General features: G+C 39.4%; 1 protein-coding gene across 1 annotated transcript in view; it reads left to right on the forward strand.

The window, feature by feature from the left end:
- Positions 1–19,593, forward strand: part of LOC133266799 (cytochrome P450 7B1) — a 129,087-nt gene that overhangs the window by 86,532 nt on the left and 22,962 nt on the right. The window lies entirely within an intron of this gene.

Below are 19,593 nucleotides of genomic sequence, written 5' to 3' on the forward strand. Positions count from 1 at the left end.
CAAGGCGTCAGCTCTGTTCTCACACAATAGAGATGGGACCCAGAAGCCAAGTGCTGGATGTTGTGGGTACATCATGGATGGAGGCAGCACAACCACCTATACTGCCTGTCCTCAGCCACAGTGTTGAGCTTTGGAGGGAAGATGAGGATCCTACCAACACAGAAATGAGGGATGCCAGAAAACTGGCATTTTAGTGGGATTATTAGCTCCATTTTCAAATCAAGAAGGGCTTCTAATAAAGAATATGGGCCTTTAATATGTCAGAGATGTCTTTAAAATAAGGTGCTGGCCTTGCTCAGCATTGTCTAGGAGCACAACTGGCTTAAAGCCCCTAGGAAGACATCCCTGACTCACTGCCTGCAAGGCAGGGTCGAACTGATGGCTGGTGTTTGCTTTCTGTGATGAAACTTCCCAGAGATGATATTGAAAGCTGAAGAGCCTTTCCAAGGCAGACCGGAATAATTTGTGTAAACAAATAAGTAGCCTGAATGCTGTACAAAACAGCATATTACAGAGGCTGTAAGTATTTTTCCACATTTCTTGCACAAACAACCAGGCTTATAACTGTTTATGACACCTGTAATTAAAAATGAGATAATCCCAGCAATTTGAGAAAGTCTTATATTATTAATATCCATTTCCTTGTTGCTTGCTGCAGTGAAGAATAATTAATTGTAAAGACATTTTTATAAGCAATGCAATAATCTTCTCCAAGCAAAAGCTAATGTTTAAAAAGTAAGAAAATTGATAATGCAATTAATTATGTGGATATTACAATGATCTAACCTCCTTGGTAGAAAGTTGCTGCCTAGGGACAGTATTATCCACACATTAAATTGAAATGAACAATAACATTCTCTTTATCATTGCAGTCTAGGAAATGGCAGATGTAACATAGCTGCAGCCTTATGGAGTTGCTTAAGTTGAAATTTAGAGCAGTTATTGAAGAAGTGGATCTGTTTTCATCAGTAGATATTCACAGATCTGTCTCTAATATCCTAAAAGGATGTTCCAGCTAGAGATTTTGAGACTTACCCTAAATGAATTCGTAGGCTTTATATTGTAACAATGCTTCCAAATTTCACAGGTGGATTTGTATCTAGGTGACGGGTTAATGAGGCTGTGTCCACCTCCTCACCAGCTTTAACCTGTGTTGTAAATACATTTAACTCTGCAAGTAAACATTCATTGAGCATGGATTTTTATTAGTTGCAAACACTGTATTTCAGAATTAGCCATATTGTTTCCAAAACAAACCTTAATGAAGGAAACAATAAACATAAACAATTACTTTTTTTAAATGCTAATTTACAAGAAAATACAAGATATTGTTGATAGTAGATACAGAAAACAATACACAGTTATTTCAATCTATTGTGCTGAACGTTTTTGTGAAGGACTGTAAACTCTTAACCAATTTGGTATATTGTTATAATTTACCTACAATATTTTGCTAATATTACAGATGGCAGTAGAAGCTCAAGATTAAATTATCTGTTAGTCAATTAGGCTTCAACAGGTTGCTTATAATATAACAAGAAAATGAGCATTTAAAGTCTTGCGAGTTGTAACAGTAAAATGATAATGCACAAGTAGGTAAAATACAGCACTGATAGTAAGGAAAATGGCAGGAACTGAATTAGCTCTGTATAAGTGTCTGTGATAATGCATGTGTTTTATATGTAATGTGAACGTATACTTTGTTGTTCATTTTGAAGGAGAGAGATCAATATGAGCTTTATTAGTAAAAATGAAGAACATATATCTGTTGTAATAAGTAGGAAAATGTTTGCATGAAATAGAGGGGTAAAAGGAAGTTTTTGTGTTTGATGTGTCAGTTGTTGATTTGTTTGTAGGTATATATGCATAGACATATATTGCTCTAATCTTAAGTAGTCTTTACAGCAAACCCTGAAGTGTCTGCTGTGTGATTCTCTTTCCCATGGAGAATCAATATGCAGTTCAGAGGAAGAGTATGATGTGTCAGGCGGTGGCCTGTTGTTACGATGCAGAGAGGCAGAGATTTAGAAGGCAACATGAAGGAGTGGAGATTTATGACATAGTTACTCTCCAAGAACTTTGCTGTGTGAGTTTTGAACTTGATATCTTCCATCTATCTTCACAGTGTGGCACACACTCCAGGGCTCTGTCGCTTCCTAGGGGAAATCTGAACTTGCAGGAGTTTCTTGTGGGTTTCAGCAGATATTTGTCAAGAGAACTTGTGATTCTTCTTGTTACATTTGAAATGGGGCCCAAACATTTGCTCTTACTTTCTTTCTATGGTCTGTATATGGCCTGGCCCTGGGCTTGCGTCAAGATGGCTTGAGCTAGCAAAGCCGTTAGCAAGACTTGGTACTGTGAGCGGTGTGCATGTTTCACTTAGTGCTGTCCATCAGTTCAATCCAGAGGTCATCATGTGCAGCAGGCAGTTTAGAGATAGCTACATTTCAATTCTATTCCCTTATAAACACACTTAGAGAATGAAGTCTTGAAGCTATCCAAGAATCAAAAAGCACATGAAAATAAAACAACCAAACAAAATATAAAATCCCCCAAACCAACAGGAAGAACATAAAAATTCCACCTTTGGACATTTAGATCCATAATTCATAAATAGCTGCATGCTTCATTCTGCAGTGTGGTTTGAATTAAGTGTTTGCTTGCGTTCTGCAGGGTTTGGAGACATACATTGCAGAGTGTTTAAATTTGTTGCTGGCATGTTAAGATCACGATATTCTAATGTCCTGGATTATATAATACTACTGAGCACCCTTTGTAAATTTCTGATTGCTGTGAGTGATTTGGCTTCTGGGCATTAGTTAAGTTGTTACATAGATGATTTCACTCGTAATTGTAGACAGTTTTGCTGCCTCGTTTTTTTCTCTTTTTTCTTTGGCAAACAGGATTGTTTCACTAGTGGTAATAGTGTTGCCTGTTGCTATTGCAAGTTTAGCCAGCTGTGAAGCTGCACTTATGTTTGTTACTACCCTGCACTTAGTTATGAAATGCAGCCTATTAATTATTTCATTAAAATGTGAAATACTGGGCCCAGTCTTGGGGGATATTCCACTTTCTCCTGCTGCTTTACATTTCCATTCATCTTAATGACAGTTCAGGATGTTTCTTTACATTTATGTGTAATTTCCTTTGGCTGTCACTGCCTCTTCCTTCTAAATACTTCAGTCAAAATTTTCCACTATTGATGAAATTAAGGTTTCAGCTTGGGAACTGTCATCGCAACTTCTGATCTCTTATTTCCCCCTCAGTGCTATGGTTGAATGTTGAGATGTACAGGGTTGGAGGTCAGGAGTACACCACTTCTTATTCACCATGGACCAGATTTCCAGAATAATACCCATCTTCAAGCATTAAAACATTTGACCCGTAACCCACCTTGGTGGCTGCATTTGACATAATAGCTCCATTTTGATTTTTTTTTCCTTTGGCTCTGATTGGTATTGCAGTGAACTTGTTGGGAAGTTAATAGCTATCATGACAATTTTTATTTTCCAAATGAAACAATGCCCCCTGGTGCTCTAGGATTCGAGAGGTCTGATTTTACAGTCAAAATAAAAATAAAACCAAATAGAATCTTTTCAGACAGATACTTCTTGTCCCTAAATCTGCCAGCTACCACTCAAATGCTGTCACTGTCACTCACAGGAGATGGGGAAAAACACTGTCAACGCTGAGTAACAAAGAGAGTAACAGGGAATAAAAGCACACTTGAAAAGAGATACACATCAGGCAGGGTAAAAGCAAATTATAGAAGAAAAAAATAAAATGTAAGGGTCAAGACAAGAAAGAGTCTAATGAAAGGAATAGCCAGAGAAAAGTAAAACTAAAACTGTCTGCTTAATGAAATGTAAAATCTAGATAGTGATAGAGAAGAAGCTATAATATTAAAAATGGAAGTACTTTTTTTTGTAAAAAGATTGAATATAATAAAGGTATTACAGAAGAAGAGGACAAAGAGAGTAACTGAAAAATATGCAATCAAGAGCATTAAATTAAAATGGCAAATCTAAAATGGAAGAGAATATAGAAGATATATATTAAGTGCATGAATACTACAGAAATTAGTAGAATAAATGTAGTTTGATTTTTCTGTGCACTAACGAAATAGATTATCCATGCAGAAATTTAAACCTCAGAGTGGAAAGCTGGTATCAGTAGAGCTGATAAGCAGTGAAATGGAACAGTTGACCTCTCTTCAGTTTAGCCTGTCACTAGCATTTGCTTCTTTAAAAAATTAAGATGCAAAATTAAAAAATTACTCCTTATGGGCACAGCACACGTGAACTGTGAGAATATCACTTATCCTGTTTGCAGACAGCAAACTCCAGTGCAACATGCCTTCTCACAGCCACGCAGCTGATGGGAGTGTCAGCTTTTGAAGACCAGTCAATAGAGCAGACACTGCCATGAATCACCATCTCTGATGGAGCATGGGGCTATGAATGCTACCAGAGCTATCTGTAACACCAAAACAGACAGCAAAGAATAAAAAAACTGAGGCAGAAGAAAGGCAAAAGAATCCAGCCCATTGCTGCAGCTGCAATATGTGTAAACAACCATGCTCTGACAGTTTTTTCCAGTCGCAGGCAAGGATGAAATAGCACAGCTCAGAAGCAGGGATGTCTGAAAATGGCTTGAAGGTGGCGTTCTGTTCCCACAGTCCTGGAGCAGCAATGAGTCAGTCAAGTCCCTCACTGTAAGTTAGCATAGCCTGAAGGCTGCTGTAAATCATTCTGGCTGCCAGTGACCCTGCAACAGCAGAGAGGGGTTGCTGGGGCATACCAAAGTCTTGGCCGTACTTCTTTTCTTTTGGCCATGTCCTCTAGCCTGACCAGAGGAGTTCGAGGGGGTTGAAGGGGAATCGGGAGAGAAGAGAAGTGAAAGCATAGAAATAGCCGTGATGCCTGTTCAACTGGAAGACCCCCACTTCTGCTGTGGCTGGCAAAGGTCCAGCAGCTGACTGTGGTGGGAACCAATCCCAGCACAAGCAAGAGAAGTTCTGTGGCAGAACAATGGCCAGAGGCATTGGTAGGGTTTGTTTTCAATAATCTGCTTTTCAAAGGAATTTTTTTGAGAGTTCTTCAGATTGTATAGAGTTCCCTTTTCCCAGGAATCTCATCATGACAGTGATGTGTTTGTAGCTCCTGTTGACAGGAGTTCATGTTCTGTGACCACCATGATCACTTTTGTTTTTGTACCAATGTTAATCAGATATTATCCCATGCCCATTATCATTTGGCCTAGCAATAGCAATATTTAATGCTGCATTGTGGATTTATACCATTGAGTATAGGTCGTGATTTTAATTTGGCTTTTATTTACCTGCTCTTATAAAGTAAATAAATATAGCAGATCAGGAGAAAAGCATGAGACTGTGATTTGATTTTTTTCCTGTCTTCTTTGAAGAGCAAAATTCCAAAGAATATAAATACCAAAATTTCTGTTCAGTAATCCTAACTCCAAGTATTTACATTTTGGATTTGGATGCTGTTGTCAGTCACCTCTGAGGTGACCCTGTGTGTGATGGAAGCTGCAGTTAAGAGTGTGATATGTTTCCAAACTCTTCTCTAAGTGTCCCACTCTTGCTAATTCACTGCGAGCAAAATGTGTGCAGCTTAGAAGATCATGATGCTTTCCAAGCCAAAGGGCATACATTCTGAAACCTTCCCTTTCTCCCATTAAGCAGTGAACAGCCTAACCTTACTAGTGGGTAGCCATCAGAATTGTAATTCTATCGAACTGGTTAGTAATGACAAGTAATTGAACAGGCTGTTAGAGGAGATCCCGTGGCACAGGAAAAATTATTATCCTGTTTAATAATGCCTTAAAAGCAGTTCCAAAAATTTCATTTTCAGTCATCTGGGTATTCTGTCCTGCGCAACAAAAGTAGAGTGATTTTTGAAGTACTGAGCAGCACCATTGGTCTTATAAATAGTAGATATCTCCGATCTTGTGTATCTCTGCAGTTATGCAGACATATGCATAACCTGCACATCCAGTGCAAAGGATATAGTTTATACTTCCAGATCTATTTTAATGAAAGTGTAAGGAGGTATCTTCCCCACTTATTAAACCTCCATGAAGGCAGGTATAGAAGAACACAGATATTCAGTCATTCGCTGTCTCTACTTGCCTGTGGCAAGAGGATAAGATCCCTTGATACAATCCATGGTAAGGCAATGGTAGTTTGTAACCACAGGTCTTGTGAGGGAGCACATATACTGTAATCCATAATTAAATTTAGTGCTATTGATACTGTAGCTTGTATTGCCTTGACTTTTTCTGATCATTTAGAACAGAAGTTTTTAAAGGAAGGAAAAGATGTATGTGTTCATTGGATGTATGTCAATGCTGGTTGACACTGTCAGCAGCTGAGGACTTGATCTTCAGGGTGTAAATTCATTTGGCACAGATGATGCCAGGAGAGCTGTGTCAGTCTGCAGTACTTTAAGCTCTGTCTCAAGGACACCCAGTACCATCGGTAGGAACCTCTTATACAGGATAAGTAGTTCCTTGGAGAGGATTCAGGGCTTTCCTGACAGAAGCTTCAGCACCAGCAGTGGTCCTGTAGATCTGGAGCTGCTAGAAAAGATGCACAATCTCTGTCTGTTGCCTTTAATCACAACTGAGGGGAAAACTGTTTCATTCCATCTTCAAGTCTTAAAACTGCTAACATCCCAAAATATTGAAGTTCATCTGATTCTACAGGATTTGCCTGCTGCTTTCTTCTCCCTGGCCTTTTTAGATCACACAGATTGCAGCTATTAATGCTTGCATGTGGGAGATTGTTTTGGAGTCTTACCTGTGTCCATGCAAATACAAAGATCTTCCTGCAATGGTGAGCATTTCATCCCATCCACATTATGTAACTATTGGCTACCAGGTTGACCAGTCATTGCAGCTAGTTCTAGTTCACAAAATAGAGGAATGTTTATGGTAGCTTGGGGGAAGTGGCGAGAACTGGATATTCACTGCACTCACAATTAATGCATAAGGCAGTACTGGAGAATGCTTCCAGATGTAGTCCTTTGCATGGGAGAGTCCGCTGAGCAGCTATCTTTGATTTAGCAGCAGGATGGAGCTGAAATCATGTCTTGACATGCAAGCATTTTGGATTAATAGCTTAATTTTTCCTTGAGGATTGATGGCTTAGTCTGTCATTTATTTGTTTGAGATATTTTATGATCTGATGATTTCTCCTCACATATTTTAGTCAGGTATTTTATGTATCATTGTTGCTTTATGTTTTCTATTACTGGAAATTAATTTCTCACACAGTGTCTTCATTTCATTATATAATACAACCACATGTGCGTTTTGCGTGAATAGGAAGAATCTGTTTTAATTTAGCCATTATATAGTTTGCTATCTTGGGTTTTCCTGTTAAAATTCCCAAGTTTTTGTTTTAGCATAACAATAGTCATATTCATTGCTTCTTACATTATAACAAAAGCACTCAGATGTCAGTTCATAGATTGACATAATCAGCTTTGTCTCTTAATTAGAAAAGAGAATAAAGCTGTTTAGGGTTGTCAGTAAAATGACAGTAGTATCATTAACAGAAGGCTACATTGGATGAGAACAGTGCAAATGCTTGGAATTGGAACGTTAAAATTTTTTACTGATAACCTTTCATTTATAATTTTCATTTCCTTATGATTTTTCTTTCTAATTGAAAAGTAATAAAGCCAAAGGTACATAATACAGCATATAAATGGAACAATTACTGGTGATGGAGAACATAAACTCCTTCTGTAAAGACTCAAGTTTATACCAAAGTAGACCTACAGCTAGGAGAAAGTGTTGTTCAGGATTCCTGCCTACTCTCAAAGCAAAATTCAATATGGCCAATGCACCTTTTGATGCACTCCTTGTCATTTGTATAATGTCACCAGTTGTTCATGAACAACGGGCAGCTTATGGATCTTAATATGGAATTCCAGACACAGCCCAGACCTGACGTCTCAGAGCAGCACATAACAGGAAATCTTTTCACAATTTGTCTGAATTAGGCTTAAAACATGACATCAGGCTACTAGCATTGACTTCAGTGAGTCCATATTTTGCACATTTCTCCATCAGTTTATGATGGTATTGATATCCACCCTTTGGTATAATAGAAGTCCACTATACTTGTAGGACACTGGCTTTCAGCTGGATCAAATAAAAATTCCTAAATCTGACTGAATTTAAAGTACTCAAATACTAGGAAAATGGGAAGTACATGCTTCAGGATTCAGACATACAGATGGAAATACCACTGCAAGCTGCATCTAGGAGTTATCTGAGGTGGCTTACCCCAACAGGGTCTAGGCATTCACAAGACTCAGAATTTCATCACCTTTACTGGCAACCTCAGTTAGTGGACTTTCAGACTTCCTACATATCCAACTGTCTTTTGGCAAGCAATATTAAGGTCCTTCTAGGAAGAAATCTGAGCTGCTTTGTCTCTTCAGCATTAGTCAAATGACAAAATTGAGGTGCAAATCAGCTAGCTGGCAGATCAAGTAGCCAGTCACCTGAGAGAGCACCCTTGAGTGTATTCTAAAACACCCCCACCTACAGCTTTCTGTATGAGATGAGTGGCTGTGCAGCCAGTCTCGGAGGCATTTCAGCAGGGAGAATGATGAATGGGTAAGCCACTTGGCCATAGTCCCAAGTTTGCATTCATTCCTATGCAGTAATATTAGCATGGATGAGGTGTCCTAAATCTTTATCTCTGTCAGGCTGCATCCACTTTCTTTTCATTAGAACCTGTAAAGCTCATTATCACCCCAATAGAAATGTTTTACACTTTTAAGATTTCATGAAGCTTTGATGCTTCCATGAACTTTATGTTCTGTGTATAGACAGCTGCCTCATCTACTGTTTGGGATTCACATTTGTTGGGCTTCAAAACCAAGTTTAATAGTGCTCAGTTGGAATAGCTGGTTGGAAAATCTTGAACATTTATTTAAGGAATTTCCTAATTTTCAAATTCAAGCCTTTTACTTGATGGAAAATGGAAATTACGTTTGCCAACACCAGGGAGTTTAGATCTGTCCTGTACCCTTGAACCAAAGTTGGAAATTACTCAGTTGCCGAGGTGAGTAGCTCCAGTGCAGGCACGACTGGCACTGGAGCACTCCAGTGCAGTGCACAGTGGGATTTCCTGAACGGGGGGAGTCCAGAGAGCTGGCAGTAGCCTGTGGTTCACATCACAGTGGCTGATGAGACCTGGGCAAGCAGATGGTATGGTGTGGCAGTCTGTGCAGAAGAGCCTGCAGGAGGGGTGCTGAAGCCTTGCCAGCTCAGCCAGGAAGCAGTGATATCCACGCAGCAGAAAGCCATGGGTTCTCTAAGATCTGCACCCACCATGGCTGACCCAGCTATCCAGATAGAGCTCTGGTGGGAGCATGCTGTCGCCCAGGAATCTGGCTGCGGGCTGTGCCTGGCTCTTACACCAGTATGGAGCAGTGAGCACCCCTGGGGAGGTGTGCCCAAGTGGAGGAACTCCTCTGCTTACTGACAGAGCACCTTGACGACAACCAGGTGATCACAGCTGATCAGCATGGCTTTATGAAAGGCAGGTCGCGCTTGAACAACCTGATGTCCTTCTATGACAAGGTCACCCGCTTAGCGGACAAGAGAAAGGCTGTGGAGGTTGACTACTTTAATGAAGCTTTTGACACCATTTCCCGCAGCATTCTCCTGGAGAAACTGACTGCTCATGGTTTGGATAGGTGCACTCTTTGCTTGGTAAAAAATTGGCTAGATGGCCAAGCCCAAAGTGTGGTGGTGGTCAGAGTTAAATCGAATTTGTTGCTGATGACAAGTGATGTTCCCCAGGGCTCAGTACGGTGGCCTGTTCTATTTAATACCTTTATCAATGATCTGGATGAGAGGAGCCCTCAGTAAGTTTACAAACAGCACCAAGTTGGGTGGAAGTATTTATCTGCTTGAGGGTAGGAAGGCTCTACAGAGGGATCTGGACAGGCTGGATCAATTGGCAGAAGCCAATTGTATGAGGTTCAGTGCTAGGTCCTGCATTTGGGTCACAACAACCCCAGGCAACATTACAGCTGGAAAGCTGCCTGGCTGAAAAGGACCTGGGCTGTTGGTCAACAGCTTGATGAATATGAGCCATGAGGGTGCCCAGGCAGCCAAGAAGGCCAACAGCATCCTGGCTTGTATCAGAAATAGTGTGGCCAGCAGGGCCAGGTGAGTGATCATGCCCCTGTACTTAGCACTCATGAGGCTGCATCTTGAATACTGTGTTCAGTTTTGAGTCCCTCACTGCTAGAGAGATATTGAGGTGCTGAAGCAGGTCCAGAGAAGGGCAACAAAGCTGGAGAAGGATCTGGAGCGCAAGTATTACAAGGAGCAGCTGAGGGAACTGGGGTTGTTTAGCCTGGAGAAAAGGAGACTCAGACCTTATTGCTCTCTACAACTACCTGAAAGGAGGCTGTAGCAAGGTAGTTGTTGGTCTCTTCTCCCAAATAACAAGTGACAGGAAAAGAGGAAATGGCCTCAAGCTGCACCAGAGGAGGTTTAGACTGGATATTAGGAAAAATTTCTTCACCGAAAGGGTTGTCAAGTGCAGGAACAGGCAGCCCAGGGAAGTGATTAAGACACCATCCTTAGAGGTATTTGAAAGACATGTAGATGTGGCACTTAGGAACATGGTTTAGTGGTGGACTTGGCAGTGCTAGGTTAACATTTGGGCATGATCTTTAAGGTCTTTTCCAACCTTAACAATTCTGTGATTCTATGAAATGATGCAATTGTGCAGTATCTGTTTTTTTTGGGAAAGAAAAAAGTCTATATTTCAATAGATCTAGGACAGGCAAGTCTTGGACTATTCAGAAATATGATTGTATCATAATCCAAGTATTACTTTGTGAAGGAAACAGCTTAGGAAAATAATGAAACAAGTATTCATTTGCAATTGTAATATCTCTGATTACAGTCCCCAGGTTGACATTTACTCAATTTAATTGAAAAAAATTGAGAATTGTATTTATATTTTCTACTCCATCTTTCACAGCAGAGGGATTTAAAACATGTTCAGACCTACAATGTCCCAGTTACTGTTCCATCTTATGATCTTCAATTAATAATATTTTACTTTCCATGGCTGCAGAATGAAAATGTATTCTTGATTTACCTAAAAACTGGAATTAATTAGGTTGCCTAAAAGTGACAAGGATGTTGTACATTCCAGGGAACTCACACAAACAGAAGGCCAAGAGCCTCATTTAAGAGTTTAACCCTTATGCCCTTGAACACAATAGAGTTTACATAAATATTTTAAAAGGGCAGCTGCAGACCAATTAAAGGAATATATTTTCCAAGCATCAAACCATTGTTTTCAGGCAATACACTGAAGCTCTCATATTGATACATATTAAGTCTGTTAAGGGCTCAGCAGAGTTTCAGGCTCAGGAGAGGGAAAAGCAGATGAGAGCACCCCAGGGGGAGTTTGGGCAGAGATCGCCTGTGAGATGCATAGCCCAGCTCACAGGGTGTCCGCATGGGCTGCAGGTGGCTGCATACTGCTCTGTAAATCCATCCAGGGAGGAGACAGCACAACCATCCCTCTCGTTAGTCCTTTCCTAGGAAAAACTGTGGGCACACTGAGAAGGCTGCAACGGTCTTCATTCTGATATCTGCTAAATAAAATTGAGGAGCAGCTGTTTTGTGGGAAATATATTTGAGATTTTTTTTTTAATCTTTAAAAATAAGGCTGTTAAGATACTTCAGAGCTTCTCTCATAATGAGAGGTTTAGCTTTTGCTAGCCCTACCAAAGAATGCTTAGTAAAAAACTACATTTCATACGCACTTACTTCAGACTCTAATGGGCTGTCGTTACATAGCAGGAAGCATGAATTATAGAAGGGTGCTTCTCATACACATGGTGACATGAAAAGTGTCACTACCCACCCCTAAGAAAACAAGTTTGCAAGCAGTCAGAGTTTTTGCTCCCTAATTGTGGCAGCTTGATAAGGCAGGGATAGGACTTAGCCAACTGTGAGCTATAAGAAAGGTTGGCTTGAAAAAGACCCATGTGTGCTACTGGAAGCAGGGGCAGAGCCAGAACAGAGCTAGGGGAAGAAGGAGGGAAAGGGTACAAGTGGAATGGAAAACAGAGTGGGGAAGTTTTCGAAGAGGAGATGTGAGAAGAAAGAGCACAGAAGTACATCTAGGAAGGAGGAAAGGAGAGACTTGTGAGGAGCAAAAGATGAATAGCTGAGATTGCAACATGCTTTCTGCTGAAATAAGTCACCTATAGTTTCTCCTGAGAGAAGTGAAATCACATAGGAACTGAAATGTTAACCTAGGCTGGTGGCAGAAGCAGATGAAGCAGGAGAGAATGAATGTGTAGCGGAGAGTCCAGTTGCAAGACTGTTTCTCAGAACATGCGCAATAGACTTGCAGCACTGCAAGGAAAAGAGGGAAAATGAGGATCTAGGGAGGAAGTATGTGTAATAGTTTGAAAGGGAAGAAGATCTACGCATACTACGTACATCTTACAGACACTAAGGCTTTTGAACTATTCACCCAAGTACAGTATTCAGTTGCTGTTTTCCTGTGATACATGAATTAGTGACAGTGTCAGTTATCTTCCTTCAGTATATAAGATCAGCTTTGAGTGAACAACTTTAACCTGTCTGTATTGTTAATAAGGGCCAAAAAAAAAAGGAAAAATCCTTTTCGCGCCTTTTCTCTCTAGTGATGATAAAGAACCTAAAAAGATACCAAACTTTTGGACAGCTCAGTTACATGAAAATGAAGGGACTCTTTTCATTACCTTTTTTGTTCCAATGAATATCCTCATTATTTGGCATTCGTACAGTTTTTCAGGAAATAATATTTGATTTTTACATTTTCCTTTTTAAATTATATATTATAAACTCAAAGAAAACACAATTGCTGCACATAGAAGCAGCAATCTTTCCATCTAACATTCCCCTCTCTTGCCTTGTTACCAGGGTTTTTTAAACATGATAATGTCCCACCACTGTTTCTGAGATTTTCTGAATTTATTTGTTTGCTTATTACGTAAGGAATGATTGCTGCCTGTTTGAATATATTTCTGTGGGGAGTGCTGACATTCTTATCCACACTTCACTTGTCATTTCTAGGCCAGACGGTTAATATGATTTCCTACTATGAGCTACTTACTGTGTACAGTTTTAACATGTATTGCAGCAAGGCAGTATATGAAAGTGCAGAAATTGATTACAAAAGAGATGGATACTGGGGAGGAGTTCTTGGGTTCTCTTGAGTAAAACCAGTTGATGTGCAAGCATAAATAGTGGTAAAAGGAAATACCAGTGGACTTTATATTCTGATCTCATCCTTCTCACATGAATACAGGAAAATAAGTATTTATGTTTGTGGATAATACCAAAAGAGGAGCAGCTTCAATCCTGCAAAGGAGAGGTTAGCATTCCAAATGGCAAACTGGAAAACACAGAGGACTAACCAACAACATCTGGACAGGAGCACAGTCTTTTCTCTGGGAAAAGGCTGAGGGCTGTAATGGTTCCCAAGCTGGATTTTTGTCACAGTGGTGATTTTGCACAGAAAGCTGAGGTTGTGCTGGGAGGCAAAGCCAGGTGTGTCACCGTCGAGATGGGAGAGGTAATTTCTCTGCTGTACTCGGTACAGAGCACTGCCATAGAGCAGGGCGTGGGCTAACACAAGAAAATCGAATGGGGAGTGACATAAGTATATAGAGGTCTAGAAAATCGTTATGAGGAAATACTGGAAGAAATTGAGGTTATTTAACCTAAAGGAGACTTAAGGGAGAACATGATAAGTACCTTTCAATATATTAAGTGCTCCTGCAGAAGTGAGGGGAATCATTTATTCTCTTATTTTTTTGCAGGCAGAATGAGAAGGTGTGGGCTTAAGGTACAACAGGAAGATAAAGGTTAGATGTGAGGAGAAACTTTCTGATAATGACAGATTGCTTGAGGAGACTGTAGAAACTCCATTACTGAGCATCTTCCAGAACACCATAGACAAATATGAGCCAAGATATCAGTGCACAGCACCCTACCTGGGACATGAGGCATGGAATAAATAACCTCTCATCATCCCTTTCCCACCTATTTTTCTTTCATTAAATATAAATTAAGAAGGGGAAAGCCCTTGTCTTGGCAAATTATCTCAAATCTATGTTACTTAAATGTAATAGAATAACCTTGGGCTTGGTCAGGCAAAGCGTTGAGTAATTGTGGCTGCCCTCACTGACCTCACCCAGAGCAGAAGTAAGGTAGGATTTCAAGGATGGGGCCATAAGCACTTAATTTATATTAATTTTTGATATTGCTGAATTACTGTTGCATTGACCAAGTCTTGTCTTCCCGTGACTCTTATCTTGGGTGTTAAGAAACTTTACATTAAATTTTGTAAAGGACCTTTCTGGGAATTGTCAGCATTAGATACAGCTTGAGCCAAGAGGGTTTTTGCAGTGGGTTTCCATTTTAAAACTATTCAGATTACTTTCCCACAATGGTATTTCCTTTTAGACAATGTCCCAGCCAGTCACTACAAGTAGTGGTTGAATTTATGGATGTGTCGTTCAACACACAATTCTGAAGTACGAAGAGGTGTACATACAATGTCAACCTACAATTGTTGAGGTAATTTAGCCTAAAAAAATGCAAAGTAATATAATTTCCTAGAGAGCAATATTTCAGAGCTTTTGAATGAGTTGTCGAGTACTGGTATCTTTTGGATATTTGGGGATGACCTAAAGGAAATTACTGGAACAGAGAAAAGAGAAGAGTTCCTGTGAGGATGGCAACACAAGTTAGAGATCTCAGCAACAAAAAGCTTGTAATATTTTTATTTTAAAATAAGAAAGGATTTTCATTTTAAATCCCAGAGGTTCTTGACATGAAAAACTTTCAACTAAAGGATTGCATTTTTCTGTGGGGGAGAAAAAAAAAAATCACTGCAAAAAATTCACTGTTTGGTTGGTTTGTTTTCATCAACATTTCTCCCAGTTTGTCTCACATTATCACTAGAGTCTGCCTTTGCTGTACTGCTCTTTTTGGGAGCGCAGATAAACTCCTTTTTCCTGGTGTGCTTAACAGTGTATTTGCTATTTTTTCCTGAGTCTTTCTCATTTTCTTTTACAAGTGACCTTTAGCCTAACGAAAAGAGGAAGTTATCAGTACTGCAGCACAAAATCACTTTACCTAGGCAAAAGTACAGGTGTCAACAGCAGTTTTTTCCATCCCAGGGCTCTTGTTTCTTCTTCACTGAGTCAATCCGTATCTGCATCTCTGTCAAGACTTGGCCTGATGCATCCATTTACTCCGCATAAGCTCACAAGTAGTGATCAGATAGGAGCAGCGTCCAGTCCTTACCTCTGCAAGAGGTATGTGAGCTGGGATTTCGAAGGTAGTAGACTGTGTATTGCTAAAACTCTCAACTGGCTTGTTCTGCAGGGAATAATTTTTCATAATGCATGTGTTCAGCCTGGAAAATTTGGAGTTCTTGATGTCACTGAGGCAGGTGATCTGGATGGGGCATTTATGGCTTGCATAATTTTATAAGTATTGAAAAATTGTGTTGTGGACAAATATTTTGAAGTTTTTTTTATTTATATCCTCTTAGATACAAAACAACTAATGCTGTGAGCAGGTCTGGGGGAAACTGTAACTGCTGAATTAAAAGGACATAGGAAGATAGACTTACTGCCTTTCTCCTGTCCTAACTTTCTTGTGTTTGCTCTCTCGTAATACAAGAAGACACTCCAGACACCACATTCTGGGGATTTCCTTTGTTGGGGTTGAAGCCTTTGGCCTCATTCTTTTCCTCACAGTTAGAGGGTTCATAAGCCCCTGGAAAGACAGTGTCTGTCATGTCTTGTTGCTTAAATATTGTGGTCAGCCTGTGAATAATCTCAAACTGCTTTGACATGTTCATAATAGCTTTTGTTCTACTTCTGTACCCATCCATTTCCATTCCTTAAAGTCCCCCAGCGTGGAGTGTTCCAGCTTGGATGCAGTGTGTGATGATTTGGCCAGAGATGTTACGAGAAAATCGGACTGTTACCTTTAATTTTTGTGGAACGTAACAATGACTTGGCATTGAAAATGACCCCTCTGTGGCACATGATATTACTGTTAGACGTTTTTCTCCCTGGCTTGCAGGTGTTTTTCTCCCTTTGGTGAAAGTTTCTGAGGAGCGGTCAGCTGAACCGGCTGTACCCTGCAGAGTGACGTGTTAATGTGGGGCTTCTTCAGCTGCGCTGTGTGCAGTGAAGGCTGCGTTAACACCAGATGCCAATCATACACCACCAGTGGATTTGCAAGATTATAGGACAGGAAAAAAGATGAAGGTTAAGCACAGGGCACAATAGAGATTACTTATGGTAATGAATTGTATAATTTTTCTAGACAGATCTGGATTAATGTTTATCCCAGGAAAGAGATTACTGTATGTCTGATTCTAGTTGTAAACAGACATTATTAAACAGAAGGTTTATGTTCATGAAATGCGACTATGGGTGTTAAAGCACTTATGATTTATTATGTGCAAAAAGAAAAATTAACCTGTTCATCTGCTGTAGTACAAGATGCGCTGTGGATTTTTGCATAATTTGGAAGGCATCTGCTCCCTTGGAATACAAATAACCAGTGAAATGAGAAGGATTCTCCTCTCATTTACACTGATCCAGTGCCCTACACCGCAGTTATGTTGAATGGTTTAACCAACAAAAGAATAGTCTTAATTGCTTTTACAAAGCAATAATATTTCTATGAGAGATAATGTTGGCAAAGTCTGTTTGCTTGTAAATTTTTAGGGTATTTTCTTACAACTGAAAAAAAAAAAAACCCCAAGAAAAAAAGTATATGTGCAGAGAGCTTAACAAATGACCTTATTTGTGTTTCCCAAATAATTCCCTGTCAGTAATTGAAAGCACAATGTTTGGAGACTTTAATTTTTTTTTTAAATATATATTTTTTCAATCTATTTTTTCACATAATTGATGTTGTAGACCATTTTTCTCCTGCTTTATTGCATCACTGCTGCTATGAGCGAGATATAGGTACAACATCCACATTTTTTAATACCACCTTGCCTAAGGAGCTAAATAATCGCACCTGAGTCAGTGTTCTGGGTGAGGTAAAAAAATCTCACCTTAAGGAAACTGCAAACTCCAAAACTTTGCTTATTTGGTAGAGAAGACATTGCAACTTTATTGCTCGCTAGCAAGAAAGTATCTTTTTACTGTGAAAGCAAAGAAAAATTAGGTATCAAAATCTGTTCATCCTATTTATGGGCTGTATTTGTAGCCAGCTGATTTTTGCATAATGCCATTTGAAATTATCCATTTAACAATGATGGATGATACAAATGTGTTTCTTTGCCTCCACTTTGTAACTGATCTGTCTACTTATAGATTGTATTGGACATGTTGCTGATGCTTTATTTGTAAAATTCACTTACATATGTGAGAAATTTGTCCATTAAGTCTTACTGACTTCACAGTGGCTTCTCAGATAACTAGACTTATTCCTGTATGCAAGCAAAACCAGCCCAAGCCATAAAAAGCATAGGAACATAGAGCAAAAAGATCTGGGAATATTATGAGGTGTGTTAAGTAAATTAAAATTTAAGCAGTTAAACAACTTCTGAATAAAAGGTAAGATGTTCTGAATGCTTTAGATTAAAAGAGTTATAATCTTAAATTGCCATCAAAACACTTGATTTTGCTGTTACGTATTTCTTAGCTCTATTTTACATTTGGTACAACATTATATGTTGTGTCATGAGAAATATGTAACTAACGTTTTCAATATTTTGCCTAATTATCAAATCTTCCAATGTCTGTGAAGTGTGAATCCAGAGTTAATGTTCACAAACATATTGATTAACCCATAATAGTTTCTGTGGGCTTTTCTAATGGTTCAGTGTAGCCTCTGAAGCTGATGAGAACTTCTGGAGGTACCAGGGATGCAGGTGAGAGTCCTTCAAGAAGCCAGGGTCAGCTGCTTAAGAGTTTGTGCAGTGAAGCATTGTATTTTGGGAGGCACTAAAATATATGAGGTGCTCTTTTCTTCACTTTGTATTAGCAGACATCAATAAGTCATAGAGATGACCTCCATCTTCCAAAGAGAAGGAAAGCTAGAAATGAAGACACATTTCTGTTATCAGTCTGCTGTGGGTCGTAAGTTGAACTGGTGGTATATTTTCCTCTGAAAGCTGCATAGCCTTGACGCGGTGTTTAACAGTATTAAGCTTATTGCTGCTGAGCTAAACATGTCTGAAGCAAACGATGACCCTCACGTCTTTGCAATAGCAAAATGTCTCCCTGATGTGATCCTGCAGACTTGGAGCATTAAGTTAATTTTCCCCTGGATTTCTGAGCTGCCTTCTTTTTACCCGGTGGAGAGCTTGTGAAGAATACAGCTTCTGACCGAATGACAGAACGTGGAGGGTGAAATTAGGTGCATTCAATTAGAAGATGACAAAAAGACCATCTAAATATTTGTCAGGGTACTACTTACAGGGCGTAGTGTCCAGACTGGGAAGTGAAAGGCGGCTGCTCTCAGGATTTAGTAGTTTGGGGGGTGAAAAATATGGGTAAATCATCCAGATTCCTTATGGGGTTGGAAGGGATAATTGAGGGTATCAAGTTGGCTGTTATGCTTCCAGGGCTGGTCATCCTTCTCATGTAATCTCAGATTAGTTCTTTTCTTGTATTCACTATTACAGAATTAACCATCATAAAGTTTTTTGGACCACTTTTCGTTATCCATCCACCACTAGAGGATGGATAATGCAGTGGTTTATGGGAGGTATTGTAAAAAAGGGGCTGCACCTTCTCCACAATTAAAAAAACCTATCACAAAACAAACAAAACCACAAAGCCATGAAACCCAAAGAAACAAAAAGCATGGACAAACTTGTCAACTGTGAGATTGTGAGGTTTGGACCAGAAGTTTTACTGGTTTTCCAGAGGGCAAAAAGATGCTCTTGAAAACTAACATTCAAAATAAGTGGTAAATTGAATTAAGAGATCAAGATACGCAGCTTGGTTTGGCCACGTCTGTTTGTCCGTATATTAAATTCATAACAACTTTTTAAAATCCGAGAGCAAATCTCAGGCTTTTAATTTCTTGTTCAGAAAATTTTAATAAGGAAAATATAAGATGCGAATACAGCCTATGATGTTTACCTTTTTTTTTTTTTTTTTCATTTCTGTTGCAGCAGTTCAAGGGAGGATATGACTATGATAGGGTTAATCCAGCTACATAAAAATCCATGCTGTGTATAATAGTAGTAAAGCTTGTGATCCCTTGATCTTTGATTAGATCCAAGCTAGTAAATATCTTGTATTTAATCAGAATGAGTTGTACTGCATGTAGTATAAGTCACCTTCACAGATGGGATGTAGCAGCAGAGTTGTTCGCGAATATTTGTTTTAATCCTTTCCAGAGCAAGCACGCTCTATGTTTCTTTGTTGTAAATCAGATTCAAGCAACTAAAGACCAGCATGAAGGAAAGACATTTACTTGCAGGCAGGAATAGGAAAGTGTGAGAACCTTTTTTTCCTTTTTAAAGAA

This window comes from Pezoporus flaviventris, unplaced genomic scaffold, assembly GCF_033815535.1.
Source record: "Pezoporus flaviventris isolate CSIRO_AGI_PZ_B2104156 unplaced genomic scaffold, CSIRO_AGI_Pfla_v1 ptg000007l, whole genome shotgun sequence".
Classification (NCBI taxonomy): domain Eukaryota; kingdom Metazoa; phylum Chordata; class Aves; order Psittaciformes; family Psittacidae; genus Pezoporus; species Pezoporus flaviventris.